Source organism: Barbus barbus (assembly GCF_936440315.1).
Source record: "Barbus barbus genome assembly, chromosome: 1".
In the NCBI taxonomy this organism is placed as follows: domain Eukaryota; kingdom Metazoa; phylum Chordata; class Actinopteri; order Cypriniformes; family Cyprinidae; genus Barbus; species Barbus barbus.
Genome location: NC_136729.1, coordinates 27,358,182 through 27,374,405, shown reverse-complemented (window position 1 = coordinate 27,374,405; position 16,224 = coordinate 27,358,182). Strand labels below are relative to the sequence as shown.

Genomic DNA, 16,224 nt, shown 5'->3' with positions numbered 1-16,224 from the left:
TTCTCTATAGCTAACACGTCAACTAAACAACATCGAGTAAGAGTGCGAGATTAAAAGAGTTATTGTGGATTCGTAAACGGTCTTTATTCGTTTTATTAACTTGATTTTTCAAAAAGAATTGTGGCACTTTTACAATTTATATATATATATATATATATATATATATATATATATATATATATATATCTTTGAAAAATCAAATATTATATATGTACTTTTTTATGTTTTTGTTTTTTATTGAGACGAGCGGGTTTTTCATTCCCCAGTGGGGGCTCAGCTTTCATCCGTCTCCTTTGATTGGAGGAGGATTTTTAGAGGCCGGTTTAACAGTTGCGTTGGCCGCTTGTTTCAGATGGGACCGCACGACAGGACAGATGAGAAACTGCTTCCATCTGGAAACGCGGGGAGAGGAGGAGGGTCGACGGCGGTAAGACACACACATCCTGCTTGCGTTACATCGCACCGGTCATCATCATCATTCCGGCTGCTGGAGGAGCAGAGCGAACGTGCGCGCACAGCAGCTGCACCTGACTGATCGTGGACATACCTGATTTATTTCACCAGTCTTCGTTTAACAGTTGCCTTCGGTACTTACTTGAAAAAGGAAGAGGGGAAGAAAACAAACAAACAAAAAAATAAATAAATAAATCAAGCGGGGTTTTTCTTCAATTCTGGGAGAGGACTTTGGCAAGGAGGACCCTGCGTCTGGAGTGCTAATACACAGACTGTTCTTGTTGGATGTTGATTGTTGGTTAGAGAGAAGAAGTGCCAGCGTTTAGCCGCTGTTAGGACCATCATTGGACAACCGGTGTCGTCTTTGAAAGTGTTCAAAGGTAGGAAGTGATGCTGCTGTTTACCACTGAAATGCGCATCATATCAACGCTGGTCTGCAAAAAGCTGTCTTCTGAGGAATGGAGAGGACAGGTCAGCCGTTGTCACCAAAGGTTTTCTCCATGCCTCAGCAGTCAGCTCTCTTGCAGTGACTGCACTCACCTAAATTTGTAAACCATGCACACCTAGTCTGTAGTAAATGTGAGCGCCTCAGATGACATCCAGAGGAGCGATTTGCTTTCGTGGACAGTCTGCTGGACCATGGAGCTCTTGCTCATGGCTCAGCGAGTAGCTCAACTTTTGGAGCTGCTCTTCAGATCGTGAGCACGACGTGGTGGGCATGCACTGCGTTCAAATCACAAAGTCAAGTTAATCCAATATATATAATATGTGCAGTGCAGAAACACTTTGTGGTTTTATAAGACGCTATTATTAGCTATTCAGATCATCAGATTTATTTTTGTGACTTTGGCATTATTATAAGACTGTCGATCATCGAGACTGTTGAGAACAACTTTCCATGCCGCTTTAATAGCCTGCAGCCTAATATCCATAATAATGATTCCATCTGGTGCATAGTACAGTAATGGTGTCCCCGGTTTGTTTATTCACTAATTTATTCAGCGAGAAGTTAAATAGATTGTTATTATTATTTTGATAGAAGTAATGGAGTTTCCCCCCATCACGAATTTCTGGTTCTTGTATAAGGGAATGCGAGCCGCCTGTCGCTGGAGTGAATCCACTAACGCCTCAGCATTCACGCTGGGGAATGAAGGAGTCGTGCGGGTGGTGAGAGAGCACAACCCCGGGCGTAAGAACAGTCATATACCCCCCACTGTGAGAATCACATCATGAATAATTACACAAATATTTTATAAACAATATCAGCTCTGCATTTCCTCGGTGAATTTGCTTACCGAAGAAATGCAGAACTTATATTGTTTATATATATATATAGATCGTTTATATATATATATATATATATATATATATATATATATATATATATATATATATATATATATTGAAAATCGTATTTTGGTAATTGTTATATTGTCTAGGATAAGCCTATTTTGACATTCAAATGTTTTTAGAATTGTGTATTTAGTTGTCAGACGCAATGTAATAGGTAAAGGATGTCTGTTTTTGTGGCAGTTATATCTCAGATATAGGCCTAACAAGAGATATGGAAACATATATATATATATATATATATATATATATATATATATATATATATATATATATATATATATATATATATATATCTCAGCAATCCAATACTAATACATTTAAAATAACTTTAAAAATGTGTTCTTAATAACAATAACAATAATAATAATAATAATAATAATAATGACACTAATAATATTTGAAGAACACCATGTACTCTCACATGCATTCAACAGAGGGTGCTGTTGTTCTTTTTAGTTCTGGCCCAGTTTGCTTACCACAGTTTTGTCTCGGAGGACCACTCAAAAAGATTGAGCGCCACCGTCTGTGTTGCTCATGCTACCTAGGGATGCAGAATTCAATCTAGCAGAGGCTCTGGCTAATGCTGTGGCACTTTGTCAGGATTAACATCTTTCTAGTCAGTGGCTTCTGTTACCTTTGGTGTCACATTACCACCTTGGAGTTGTGTGCAGGGAGAAAAAATGAACCCCCGATATCTTGCTCTTGCATTGTGTTGGGTGCTGCGCTGCTCCAGTCCCACATCACTGCGGGTCGATAGAGGAAGAGACTCAGTCATTTTCAACAAATAAAGGCATTTGTTATGGTGACTGGTGAAGCTTCTCAAAGAGACCTTTTTTTTTCACCTTTTTCACCACCAGCCACATCCAAACAAGGCAGAGGGATCTCTGAGATGAGTTTAATTTTCAATTAAATGAATAAATACCTCAGCTAGAGAACAGATTTTTAGAGCTCATCTGATCTGTCCATATTCTGTGAGGGAGCGTTTCATTTCAGCTTTCATTAAAGCCAGTCTTTTGAAAGGCAAAAGCAAAGTTACAATCAGAAAAACAGCGCTTTTGAACATCATTTGGCTTTGCTTAAAAAAAGGTAAATGAATCTCCACACCTAGGTAAATTCAGTCAAGTTGATGCATAAAGAAAGTCCTGATTCTGCTGGCAGCCTCCTCGGCAGTATGGTCTCATTGTGGTGGTTTCTACTCAGGCGCAGAATAATGATGATTATACAGGCACTTGGACAGGGCCAAGTTGTTCGTGCCAACTGTCTCCAGTGCAGGAATCTCATGCCATCTGTTAGTGACCTTGGAACACATAAATACAATTTTCTGACTGGTAGCATGGTGCGGTAAGAGAACCCTGCACTTTCTAGTGGGTCTTTACTGGTGATTAATTAAAGTGCTTCGTTTGATCTGATAACTAGCTTATACGATGGCCTGTATGTTTAAGTGTTTTTACAAAGATTCATGAAGAGAGTCTACAATTACCACTCCTAAATATGGTGGATGAAATGAGGCAACAGGAGAATAAATTGGATGTGTTCGTTTTGAAAAATTCCCCTCAAATAATTATTAATAGAGTATTTGACACAGTGGAGAATTATAGCTTTATTTATACAAAGCAGCCTTCATGCTGAACGTGGTTGTACTAATCACTGCGTGGGTGCGTGGAATACATCCATTCACCCTTCTGAAGAGCAATTAGCAAAGCAGAAAATCATACATCCTTTTATATGCTAACTTTTAGAGCAGGGGGTGATTTTCTTTTCTTCATTGCATTCTTTTAACGCTTTACTTTACAAGGCGATGCAATGACAAACGTTACTCATCATTTGTGATCTCATGACTAATGCTGTACAGAGATGTTGAGATTGTGGAAAGGATGCCAGTTGAATGATATCTGAGAGGATCTTCTTAGTGATGCAGAGGTATATGAGGATGAATTTATATGAACCACGGCCGCAACGTGCCAGTTGCAGTTTGGTGTTTGTTGTTTTATGAGATTTGGTGTGATATGTGACCTCACACTAAAATCTGGAGCCTGCTGTTCTGAAAATGCATTGGATTATGAATGAAAACACAGGAATGCATTGTGAATTTGCTGCCAACAGTATGGCATGCTAGTTTTACTAGGCTTCACTGTTAATATTCTTCATTTACCCTGGATAGCCTGGAGTGTGACAGGCCAAGTAGATTTTGTCAAAGCAGTTTGGAAATACATTTTTTCTGATGTCAAGACCACTCTTTGATCTAGCACTATATCATCATACTGGTTTTTTTTAACCTTTGCCTTTGAAGACCATGATGTAACTCGCCCTTCTCTCACTGTTGTATCCTGTATTCTTTTATGGATGACTATACATGGATAATATACCACATATTTGAAACTGATTCAAGTGCACTGGTGTTCTCATGCTTGCTTTTATAATTATCATTTAAATGCAGCAAAATATAATACATTTATTAAACAAAATGATGAAATTATGATTATATATATATATATATATATATATATATATATATATATATATATATATATATATATATATATTATTGAGGGACTATCAAGCATGTGGACAGATTGTATTTTTTATTTATATTTGTGGTATTACTTCACATGACTTTACTGATAGTAATAGTACATTTAGGATTGGCATTTCTTAAGGTATTCAGTCTTATCATTGTTATAAAAGTGGACTTTATATAATATTTAAGTATATTTAAAGAGGATAATTTTGCCAGTGACATTTTGTCCTATAGACACAGTCATTAAATACTTCTTGAAATATTTTTCATTGCAATGAATCCAAAATACCAAATCTTGCTGTATTCTCACAGAGCTGACCTTTAGAAAGAAAGCACTGGTCATAAGTGATGTGTCTTAGGTGTATGGTCAGTAATAGGCCCAATTCTGCTCTCAGGCTTGCTTGGCCGCAAAATAGCAGATAGCATTATCCTGAACCCATTTCCACACAGCACAATTAGACATGAGACGCATAACCTTTTCTTCAATTATGTATCCTACGACAGAAGTGCAACCCCCCTTTCCCTCTCAGTTTGAATTCCAGCTGTAATAACACAGATAAAACAGACGTGATGGGTCAGAGACAGGAAGCACATGAATATTTAATTTTAGAAGTATGACAACATGTGATTGCATGAATATGGTTTTCTATGCACTAGCCCCTGCCATTCCATGAATCCCTGTAAGTAAAGAAGTAGCTTATTTGAGAGTCCAGATACCAGCCATCTGGTTAGTGTTGCTGAGGGTTTTCACAGGTTAGCAACTCTTCCTTTTTGGAGTGAGAAAGGGGTGGGAGGACGAACTGATCTGCAGTGACACGCTCCATTACTCCTTCTTTGCATCTGCAATAAAGCTAATTGTTGGGTTTCCCCTGTTTAAGCCCAGCATAGCCACAGTGCACAATAACACTAATATTCAAGACACTGAAGACAATGAGCGCGGGCTGCGTTCCTCGTAGACCAATCAGAAAGAGCACACCGGCACAAATGGATTACAAATACCCCTCCTGTTCCTTCTGAAAGTGAACTAACATCTTTTAATTTACAGATCACCCATAGCCCACAATCAGAGCGTTAAGTGCTCTGGGTCCATTATCTGGTGGCATATGGTGATGCATTTGCATAATACGCTAATACTTACTCCAACTCTCTTCCTTTTATCCTTCACTGTGCTACTGGCAATGTACGATTTGGCGCAATTAAACTTTTCCCTGAGATGTATACTCATTGTTCTTTTGTCTAATCAAGTCTTCGAATGTAATGAAACAATAGGGAAGAACACACCTTGACTCACAATCTGATCATTGTAATTTTGCTCAACGATGGTTGTCTCTGAATGCGTGGGGTGCGTAAATCGCTACGTTATTCTGTCTTTAAATATTTATTTGCCGCCTCACCAGCCCAGAAATTACCAGAACAAAAGGAAAAAGACAGGGAATGCCAGTCACGATGACAGCGGCTAATGCTTGGTATTTGTCTCTTGGCTAGTTGTCTCTTGCGGTTTGCAAGCGCTACGCCATCACTTGAGTTTTCATAGCAACGTTTAAGTAGCTTATTGTTTCCTACTTAATGGTAATGAATATTGCTGCAGATTTTTGAAATGCAGAAACAAAATAGTGAAAGGGAAATCTCTTAAAATTAGCTAATTTTAAGACATGAGGCATGAAATTGGATTTTAAGTTTGCTGTAGAGAAAGAAAGACGAAGAGAGGGAGGAAAAGAGCATTGCTGTTCTCACAGTTCAATGCATCCCTCGTTTCTTGCTGTCCTTTTATTCTGTTGTATCAATGTTTAATGTAGTGGAGGGTCTTTTGGGCTTGTAATGAAGTGGAGGTCAAGAGCTTCCTCCAGCTTCTTTCCTCCAAACTGGCCCTGTAAATGTCAGACTGCTGCGAGAAAAGAGTCTGAACTTTCCCCCGTCTATCTCAGTCAGTCATCTCTTATTTTTCTTCATCACTGCCCACTCTTTTGCTCGCTCTATCTCCGCCAACCTTCGTCAGAATTCATCTCAGAGCCCTGGCCTCCACTCAGCCATTACCTTGTTAAGTTTTTTCCATGTTATATTACCACCTCATCAGCCTTTTTTCTGTCATTCATCTCCCCTCTACTACAATTTTTTTCCCTTATCTGATGAAAGCCAGAGAAAATCCACCAAAACAAAATTAATTTGACACGTGTGATATGCATGGTTATGGATGGCCGCACAGGATGTTTCTTTTCAACAGAGCTCTTTGTTTGTTTTGAATAATATTTTTTTTTTTTTCATCCTCAGAGGACACGGTCATTTCTTTTGGCAGAGATGGAAAAAGACATAACTCATCACCTCCCGCACTTAGCACTTCAGTTTTGTGTGGTCCTGGCCATTTTGGTTGCCTTGATAAAATATTCATCCCTTTTAATCCCTAAGCTGACAAAATGGTGTGCGAAGAATCAGGCTATGTTCCATTCCACTGACCATCTGATGGGCAGCCTTCTCTAAAGACCTGGCCACAATGCTAGAGTTTGGATGGTTCACTTAGAGAAAACAAGAGGTCCAAATCTAGCAGCACTGGGGCTTTGTCAACAGTGAATAAGAAGCAGGCCAATTACAACTCAGTTACCAAAAGAACGGGAAAAGGCTGCAATGAACAACAACTCCCAAATGGTGAGAGAAAACTACGTTTATGGAACAGATGATGTGAAAGATAAAATAATTTGTTGAATAACCTGGTGGGCCAATATTTCAGGCGAGGGATACGGATAAAGGCTTCCAATTTTTGTGTTTATACATAATAAGTAGAATAAATTGAGCTTGCACTACCGGGACTTTAACAAGTACGGCACTGATAACCTTCTGTAGTCCTTGGCATCCACAGCCTTGTATCCGCGATCTCCAAGGTCTCATATTAACTTTTGGATGGAAATCTGTCTCAAATGAATTATGATGCAAAAATAATCCCAGGGGTTTCTAATCAGTAAATTTGTTTACTTTAGCCAATCGCAGGGCCCCAGATCCAGGCTGTGATGTGGCCCTTTCTTTGCCAGTATCTGAGGACTTGAAAAGATATGTAAATGATATTATTTTGTCTATTATACCTCTTAGTTTTTCAGGGAATTATAATGGGACAAGATGCATGATTGATTACATGTATTTAGCTAAATTTAACTATCTGAAGAGCTCATTTCCTCAGAGGGAAATTGCAGCTAAATCAATAAGGATGAATAATATTTTTTTAATAAAAGAAAGAAAGAAAAAGAAAGAATGAAAGAAAGAAAGAAATTTGTATGAACTCAGTGTGTTTGGAACATCTGGTGTTCTATAATATATAAATTATTTTGGCTTGATATGCTAATTAAATTTTTAGGCGAAAGAGAAAAAGCACTCAAAAGAGGAGCGGGACAGTCCCAGCACATGTTCTCGTATCCTGGTTTTCCTTCCTATTGACATTTTAAAGAGAGGGGCATTCAGTCAATCCATCTCTCCAAACATTATTTGTGTCATTTTCGTTTTTAACCCTGAGATCAACAAAAATAGCATGGAACGAGTGAATCATTTATTTAGTTCTGCTTCTAGTGGCTGGGTTAATGGGAAGCGGTTTGGTCACAAAGGCATACATTTGTAAATGAGGCAGATAAACCTTTGGGTAGACAAGGAGCGTTTTGTTTGACACAGGAATTCTGTTGTTGGTTGTTTTGGTTGTCAAGTACTCTGGGAAGGCAGGATGTGTACTGGGCCTACAATGGGCCTTTCAGCTAAGCATCTCAGATGCACGGCGATGCTGTCCCGCCTCCTTTCACAGTGCCCTAATCTCTTTATCAGGCAGTCACAATGGCGGATTCAGTCTTCAGCTTTGCCGGCAAGATCTTAGAGACCAGGAGGCAGATGCTTCAAAACTGACCACTGCCTAACCTCAACCAGCCTCAAAGTTATCACAAGTGCTCAAGGGTTATGGACATAATGAGAAACTATTTTTGAAAACATTTACATTATGTTACTAAATAAGTTCTAGGGTTAGCGTTAGGATTTTTCTTTTCTTTTTATACACAATCAATTTTTGTACTATATTGTCACTTTATATGAAAATCTTCTGTGACATGTTTTCTCAATAATTTTGGACTTTGAACTTGGTGTACCGATTCCCCTTTTGTTTTCTGCTAAATCAATGCTAGACTTTTTTTTTTCTACATGACAACATGTGTAGATATGCTCAATAAGTTTGGATAAACATAAATCTTGCTGATTATCCTGATTTTGTGTAAATCTTGTCTTCATCTTTCAATTTGAACATCTAAAATGCACTCCAGCATATACTAAGGTTTATTACTATTTGGAAAATTATGAAATCTCCTACTACATGTATAACCAAGATTACTTTAGTAGGATATGGTTCTCTTTGAGTAACTTTTATAAATGATAAGGTAAATATTTGGACCTTTTGTAGATTTCTGATCATGTAGAACTTATTTTATAAAATACATTCTATTTTTAATGGATTACACAGCTCATCTATTTCAAACATCTTAATATATTTTATTGATTTAATTGATACTTTTGTATGTTTTGTAGGTAAAATGAAAGAAAAAAAAAAAAAGAATAATGAAATAAAATATATTATAGATTTCAAAGAAAAGAGAATAATATGGGAAAAAGACCACAAAAGCAGAATGCACCAGAAAAGGAGCGTTTGTCCCTCCATCTAACGCCCCAATTTTGTTTAGTGCCTGTCAATGAAGGTTTGCATCAGTAAACTCATTCACACTCTTGGATCCAGCACCCTCGGGAATCTGCCAGCATTGCAGTGCTACCTCTGTAGCACGGACTTTGTCATTCTATTTGCGGGGCTATTTGTCTTTGAAGCAACAGCTTTTCCATTGCTTATATCCTCTCTGAATCATTCTTCACTCTCGCATTAAGAAGGCATTTTAGGTTTGGCTGGATCACTGTAATGCCAAATTGCACTTAATTTCACACCTCTGTAAATTCTGTTGTGTCAGGAAGGCTCGTTTTAGACCTCTTTCTGTCACGGACAAGCTCTGTAGTAAATAGTTTGGGACCTCAGGGACTCGTCCTGCCTGAGGTTTTAATTGTTATAATTTAATGCAGGGGTGTCCACATCCTGTTGACCCCTGTTTGCTGGGCTTTGTAGGTTACAGTAAGGCAGAAATTATTTCCAGCTGCCTGACATTGTGGGTGGCCCATGGGTGGACAGTCATTTAAGAAAAGCAGCCGCTTCCCTTTCTAATTAGGCTGTTAAACATTAGCACTACAACTGTTGGAGGAGAAGGATGTAATGGCCTTTTCAGTGAGAACAGTAAAGGGCTGTACACTGCTTGTCACTTCCACAAGGACACAGGGCTCATGAAGGCCAGCAAGACGTTCATTAACATGACAGTTAGGCTGGCGTCATAAAACCCAACCGGCTTGTAATGGAGAAGCCCGGCCCCTGCCGAGAGACCAGGACAGTCCGGTGTATGGGGGGCCCTAAACTACAGACCACATCCAAACAAATCAACCCACCACTCTCACGAAGAGCAAACAAGCTGTACCTCCTTCAACTGTCATGTAAAATACGGTTTCATTTTATGCCAGAAAGACCAGTTCACATCCGCACAGTCTCTTTCTTCTTTTGAATGTTTCCATTCGCCCATTCACCTTCTGTATGCACCTTTTACCCCACAGCAAACAATCTTTTCTTTGTTGCCCACTCATGTGATTGTTGACCTGACAGCTGTCTGTGTTTCAATGGCTCTCCTTGGTAACATTCGAGAATGCTCCGATGAAAGTGCAAAAGCAGTGACTGTGCAGCCTAGAGAGTATAAAACCATTTCTTATGAATTGCATCATATGCTCCTTGACGTTATGTCACTTGTTACATACCATAAAAATACGTATTCAAGTAATTTGACTCTGAGTTACTTTATTTCTTCAAGCTGCTTCTGAAATCTGAGCTTTGAGCAGAACAGTTACTGCTGAAATTTAAGAGCGAAAGGTTTTGTTTTGCTTTCAGTTAAAAACTCTGCTGTGTTTTATATGCAGACAGTTCAGGGTGAGCCGGTGTGCATCGTTTCTCAGAAGTGTCTTAATGCAGAATAGAGGCATTCACGTCACCACATGCACACAAATAGGAGATTTCAAAAGCACTGCTCCTAGCTGCATTTGAAGCAAAGGAAATGGGAGATTTTGAGTGGCATGGAAGCTGACAATTCTATAACTTCTTAACTTGGCAGTGTTTCTTTGCCTCTGAGGGTTATTTGGGGCACAGCATATTGTGGGGGATGGATAGAGAAAGCAGTAACTCTTGGTTGCAGACATGTTTTGTTTCCTTAGGCCTGACTTTCAAGTCAAGTATTACTTATGTAGCATTTGAAACATTGCGGGATATTTCAAAGCGACTTCACAGAAAATGTTTAGAACTGGTGGTTAAGATCAGTCTGAGATAATAAGAATTGGTTATGTGTCTATGGTAAATACAGTCCAAAATATTTAGGATCTTATCACTCCATTCTGAGATGCATGGATCACATCCCATTTGTAGTGTAAACACGAATCTGTCCTGATGTGACCCAGATGGTTAACTGCAAAAATAAGGGCTTTAAATGCTGCTGTGTTTATAATTGATTTAAATTGTATCTTTAGACATTTTAGGATTGCTTCTATTCTATTCTATTCTATTCTATTCTATTCTATTCTATTCTATTCTATTCTTCTATAAAAAAAATAATAATAATGTATAATGTAACAATTACTGTTTTTAATGTAATTTTGATTAAATATATGCAGTTTCTTAAAAAAAAGAAAAGAAAAAAAAGATCTTAATGAATTAGATATATGTAGCAGTATAAGTGCCTGTTAAGTCTATAATTATAATTTGAAGTTTAGTACTTAATTTAAATAACAGTCTGTCTCAGCTCACTGCTTGTGATCAGGTCATCCAGTGTGTAAATGTGTATAATGTTTAGGTATATAAAGTTTTATTTTTATTTTATTTTTTTCTTCCTTGTGCAATGTGCGTAGTGCTGACCTCTACCCAGTGAGCACCTATATAAAGAATTTGTAAATGCAGGTGGTGAAGAAGGCAGGCAGATGCTATCATTTATCACAACCCTTCTGTATGCAAGCAAAGCAAATCCTGAGGCTAAGAACAGAGAGAGATGGACGAAAAAGAGAGCGATTTTCATGGCTGTTGAGGCCACGCTGACAGATATAGTCGCCTCTGAGATTAAATCAAATTCACAATGAACACATCTGATACTAACACAAAGCTCGGCGAGAGCTTCGTTATTAACATTGTTATTCATTCCGTCATACAGTTATTCCACCTCCCGTCCAGCCCGAACAGAAAACATTATTGATTGGACGGAGGGTGCCCAGTGGGTCATTATGGGTCAGTGCAGATGTCCCTGGAAATCCTGTTGGGAGCTATTCAGACTGAGGTGCTAAGACCCACTCGGGCCATTTTCCCCTCGGTCTCCGTCGTCAGTATGCAGCAAACACAGTCGCTCAGTCCTTCCATCGGAGGTGGCTTTTCAATTACTGAGCGAGGCTGCGGGGGAAAGGCGCTTGACAAAAGCCATGACATAAACCATTTATAGTGCGGCTCCATCATGGCCCCAATGCCAAACCGGGCTGGACGATTCATTTAAAAGAGAAATTAATCACACATGGTTTCAGGCACACAATAACAGATTATGACTGGTTAGTGGCACCTCACTGAATCCAGGGATAAAATTTTAAAAAGACACTTAAATCTGTGGAGAAATGCAATGGGGTTTGTGCACTCCTTGAAAGAAAATTGTAGGCCTGCGATTTTTGCTTATTTCTGAACTGCTGCTGAACACAGACTTTGTATTAAAATGAGGGAGAGAGAAGAATAAAACTGCAAAAATGTGTATTTAGTTTTAAGTAACTAGCTAAAAGTAGTGATGCTACAAACTACATTTTTCAGTAATATGATCGTAGCTCAGTTCTTTTCAAAACACTAACAAGGAACTTTTTCCACTGAGTTCAGTTTAAAAAACAAAACAAAACAAAAAACAATTTTTCATCATGTTTTATTATGCCTGCAGATGAATGAGCTGAAGCAATACTCACACAAGTCTCCTGATGCATGTGTAGTGTTCGACTGATTCACTAAAATCATACTTCTCTTTTTCACAGTTTATTTTAATACATTTAAATCACTGATCAAATAAAATGATTAATTTTAGCTATAGTACAATCAAATGCTCTTTTATCACTATTTTAAACCTGCTATCTAAAAGTGTTTTCTGATTTTATTCATAATTTATATTAGATTAGTAGTATTTTTATTTATTTATTTTGTAAATTTACGTAATTTTAATGCTTTAACCCTAACAAAATAATACGTAATATTCACAAAATTTAGGTTTTAGTACTTTTTTTTTTTTTTTTTTTTTTATGAACAGTTTTAATCAGATATTTAAAGACATTTATAATGTTACAAAAATATTTATATTTCAAATAAATGCTGTTCTTTTCTGTTCATCAGTGAATCCTGGGGGGAAAGCATCACCGTTTCCATAAAAATATTAAGCAGCATAATTTTTTTCAACATAATAAGAATAAGAAATGGTTCTTGAACACCAAGAGTAATTAATCCTCTGAAAAATGCCTTTCGTTAATGAATTAAAGCTTTTTTCTTAATAAAAAGCGTATCTATTTTTTAAGTTTGCAATCTACAGTTTTAAAGTTGCTTCCCCAATAGTGTCTTATATTTTGAGTTACACACAATGAGTGTTCAGTGTAATATATTCTCTCATTATCACTTCTAACTGTAATATGGAAGATTACTGTGTCTATACAGTCAGAGTATGTGAGTCTAGGCTTACTTTCATTAAACCACTGGAATAATTCATTTTCATGAATTATTCCATATTGTAGTCTGCTTAATAATTGGGCAAATGATTGTGGAAAGTATGAGACGTGGGAAAAGAAATCCACTCAAAGACCAAACTATAAGAGAAGCAGCGACATAAAAAAAAAGATGGAGGGATTCTGGGCAAAATGGCCAGGAAGCCGTTAAATCCAGCATACAACAACTAATCAAGCATGATCGAGACTGTAAGAATAAAGAACAGAAACCTTTATAATGTTGAAAATGACAGATTTAGTCATTAGCCACAGTATGGAGCACACATTGGGAGTTACATCTGCCTCTCCCCCGTGAGTGAGGGGTGTGAGCGGGGTTTGAGAGCCACTGCCTTGATGAATGAGGCTCAACTGCTGCCGATTAACGGAGCGTCCATGTGTGGGTGAGATACAGAAGCCAGATCGTCTTCTAAAAATCTCCCTCTCAGCAGCCCTTCCCGCTTCATTTTTCAGTGACTCTTTACACTTTTGTTGCCTTTTAAAGTGGTGTTTATTGATAATTCAAGCTTATTGATTTCATTCTCGTTTTTTATTATCGCACGCACAGAAGGTTGTGGAGGAATCCTGTCCTCTTCAGGCCGTCCGAGTGGATGAATCAGATCCACATTAGGCTTTTCAGGATGCGTTTAGTATTCACGAACACAGGCCAGAGCCTCTTTTAATTTGGCGGGCGACAGTGGGTGTATGTCAGCGGCCCTTACTCACCTCTGGCTACTGTGCCCCAAGGTAATAGCGGTTTAAAAGGAGGCAGCGATTACAATGGAAGTTTTTTTTTTTATCCCCTCCAGAATGGCTGCAGACTGTGGCTCACGTCACTTGATATTCATTGGAGGCTGTCACAACGCATGCAGCTCAGGGCCTACTCTTATCAAGATAACCATTCAGCTCTGCAGATTTTGAGCGCTGAAAGAAATAGAGCAAAATAAATAAATAACTCTGTAAATAAATTTAAAAAAGTGCATTCTATAGGTCACTTTCCAATGACAACAGCCAAGGAATGAAGAAAAATAGTGTTCTTATCATAGGGAAAGGGGCGATGCCTTATCTAGTGAGATGTTTCTTTCATTTAGCTCCTGGCAAACATAATGCACCACAAGCATGAAAGTTCAAGTGCTAATTAATCACAAGGTTTATATTGACTGCTAAATTGTGATCCTGAAAGTTCAGGAATTAAAAAAGGTGCCAGACTACCTTCAGGCTTATCTCATTACTAATTATCATTTTGGCTTGAAGATAGACAGTTTTTCAAGCGTCCTTTACTTATCTTTCAGCCTATCTAAATATTGGTTCATCTCCCATGTATCGCTAGGCTCGTCACATGGCCGTCTTTTCTATTAATGATGATTTTATCAGAATGCACCTCGCTCACCATCGATGTTGTGCAAGTACAAAGCCCCGTTTAATGGCAATTACAATTTCCACAGCTTGTTCTCCAGCTCTCTTCATTTCTAAAGATTTCTGTAAATAGATTACTACAATCAAATATGCTGCTGCACAAATCCTATTAGAAAGCACCAGAGTGGAGAAAATCATTTGCAGTTTGATGTGGAGAACTATAGACAAATAATAAAAACCTAATGATTTACAAAATTAGGGTCAGATAGGTGGAACTGCAATAATTCGATGTGCATACCGGGAGAAACATTGCTTTTTTTATCAGATATACACAATAGCAAATCTGACACCGGTCCCGCAGAGGCTAAATGCATGTTGAAAGCATATTGAATTTCCCTCAATTGCGGGTTTTCAAACAGGTAATACGATGCACTAGGAGCCTCTTCTACAAAATAAATGACAGTCAAGGAGGAAAAGTGGAGTGATTTAATTTGGCCTCGAGTCAGGTGATCGCCAGCAACGGAGGGTCACTGACCTTTTTCAGGGGAAATAAAGGACAGTCATTCTGAGGCACATCTCATAATCTGTGGAATACATATTCAAGAGCTTATCCATAAACATCACCCTCGAGAGAGAAGTGGTGCCAGGAATATCAGCGTTCCTTTGACCCATGCTTTCCTTTAGCTTCTGCAGCTCTCCACTTTTACATATATTACCAATGCATTCACGTTTGTGATTTTTTTTTTTTTTTGACCTCTTGTTGTAGTCGAACACACAGACATATACAGACATATAAATCCTGATTCGAATGCATCTGTAATTGCCTTCTCACCGAGAGGGTGGTTTTGATGCTGGTTTTGATGATGCTTTGAGTTGGAAGCATCAGGGACAAAGTCGTTACTTGAGCTGCACCCTCACTTGAGGTTCCTCTTGGGGAGGGAAAAAAATGGCCTGGAAAAGAAATGAAAAACCAGAATAGAAGACTAGCTGTGAAAAGAGGGTCGCCATTCATCAGCCACTCATTTCACGCCACTGTTGTCTCCCATACATGAAGCAGAAAAGCACAATTGCTAGAATATGGCTTGACTTTGAAAATGTCTTCTTATCGACAGTTCACTGAATATGTATAGTTAGAGGTGAATAGAGGCGAGTCACACAGTTAGACAAGGTGACCTCACCGTCTGACTCTTTTTCTCTATGCTATTGAATATTTGATGTTTTCGTCTCTGAGATGTTAATAAAACAATGCCCTTTGATTACTAAATGAATTGTGTCCATTTCCCGACAGAAAAGCAGAGGAAAGCACGTTTTCTTTCTTCTCTCTCTCTCTCTCTCTCTCTCTCACACACACACACACACACACACACACACACACACAAATTCACATAAACATCCTATCAGAAGCACTGGGTTTTGATTGTTCTTCATGTCTGTAGGAGATTGGACGAAAGTTATTGTTTTTTGCGCTGTCTGTGTTGGGCACCATGCATGGTGTTTGAGGATGCTTATTTATGCAGTCTATTCCCCCTGTCTGGTTTGAAGTGTTGGAAATCAGGCCCAGACGGTGTTGTTAGGATGCTAGAACTATAGATGAGTGTTCTGTCTCTTGACAAATCCTTTAAGGTTGCTTTTTATTGCGCTGCTTTGTTCTTATTTTGACTTGTATATTCTCTTACGGTGCCATACAAGATGTCCACTTG

General features: G+C 38.3%; 1 protein-coding gene across 1 annotated transcript in view; it reads left to right on the top strand.

Moving 5' to 3' along the window:
• The first annotated feature begins 347 nt into the window (after positions 1-347).
• LOC306872617 (cadherin-11-like) overlaps positions 348-16,224 on the top strand; it is a 57,495-nt gene continuing 41,618 nt past the window's right edge. The window contains exon 1 of the mRNA XM_079421252.1: positions 348-833. The gene's annotated coding sequence lies outside the window, so the exon portion shown is untranslated. The remainder of the gene's footprint in view (positions 834-16,224) is intronic.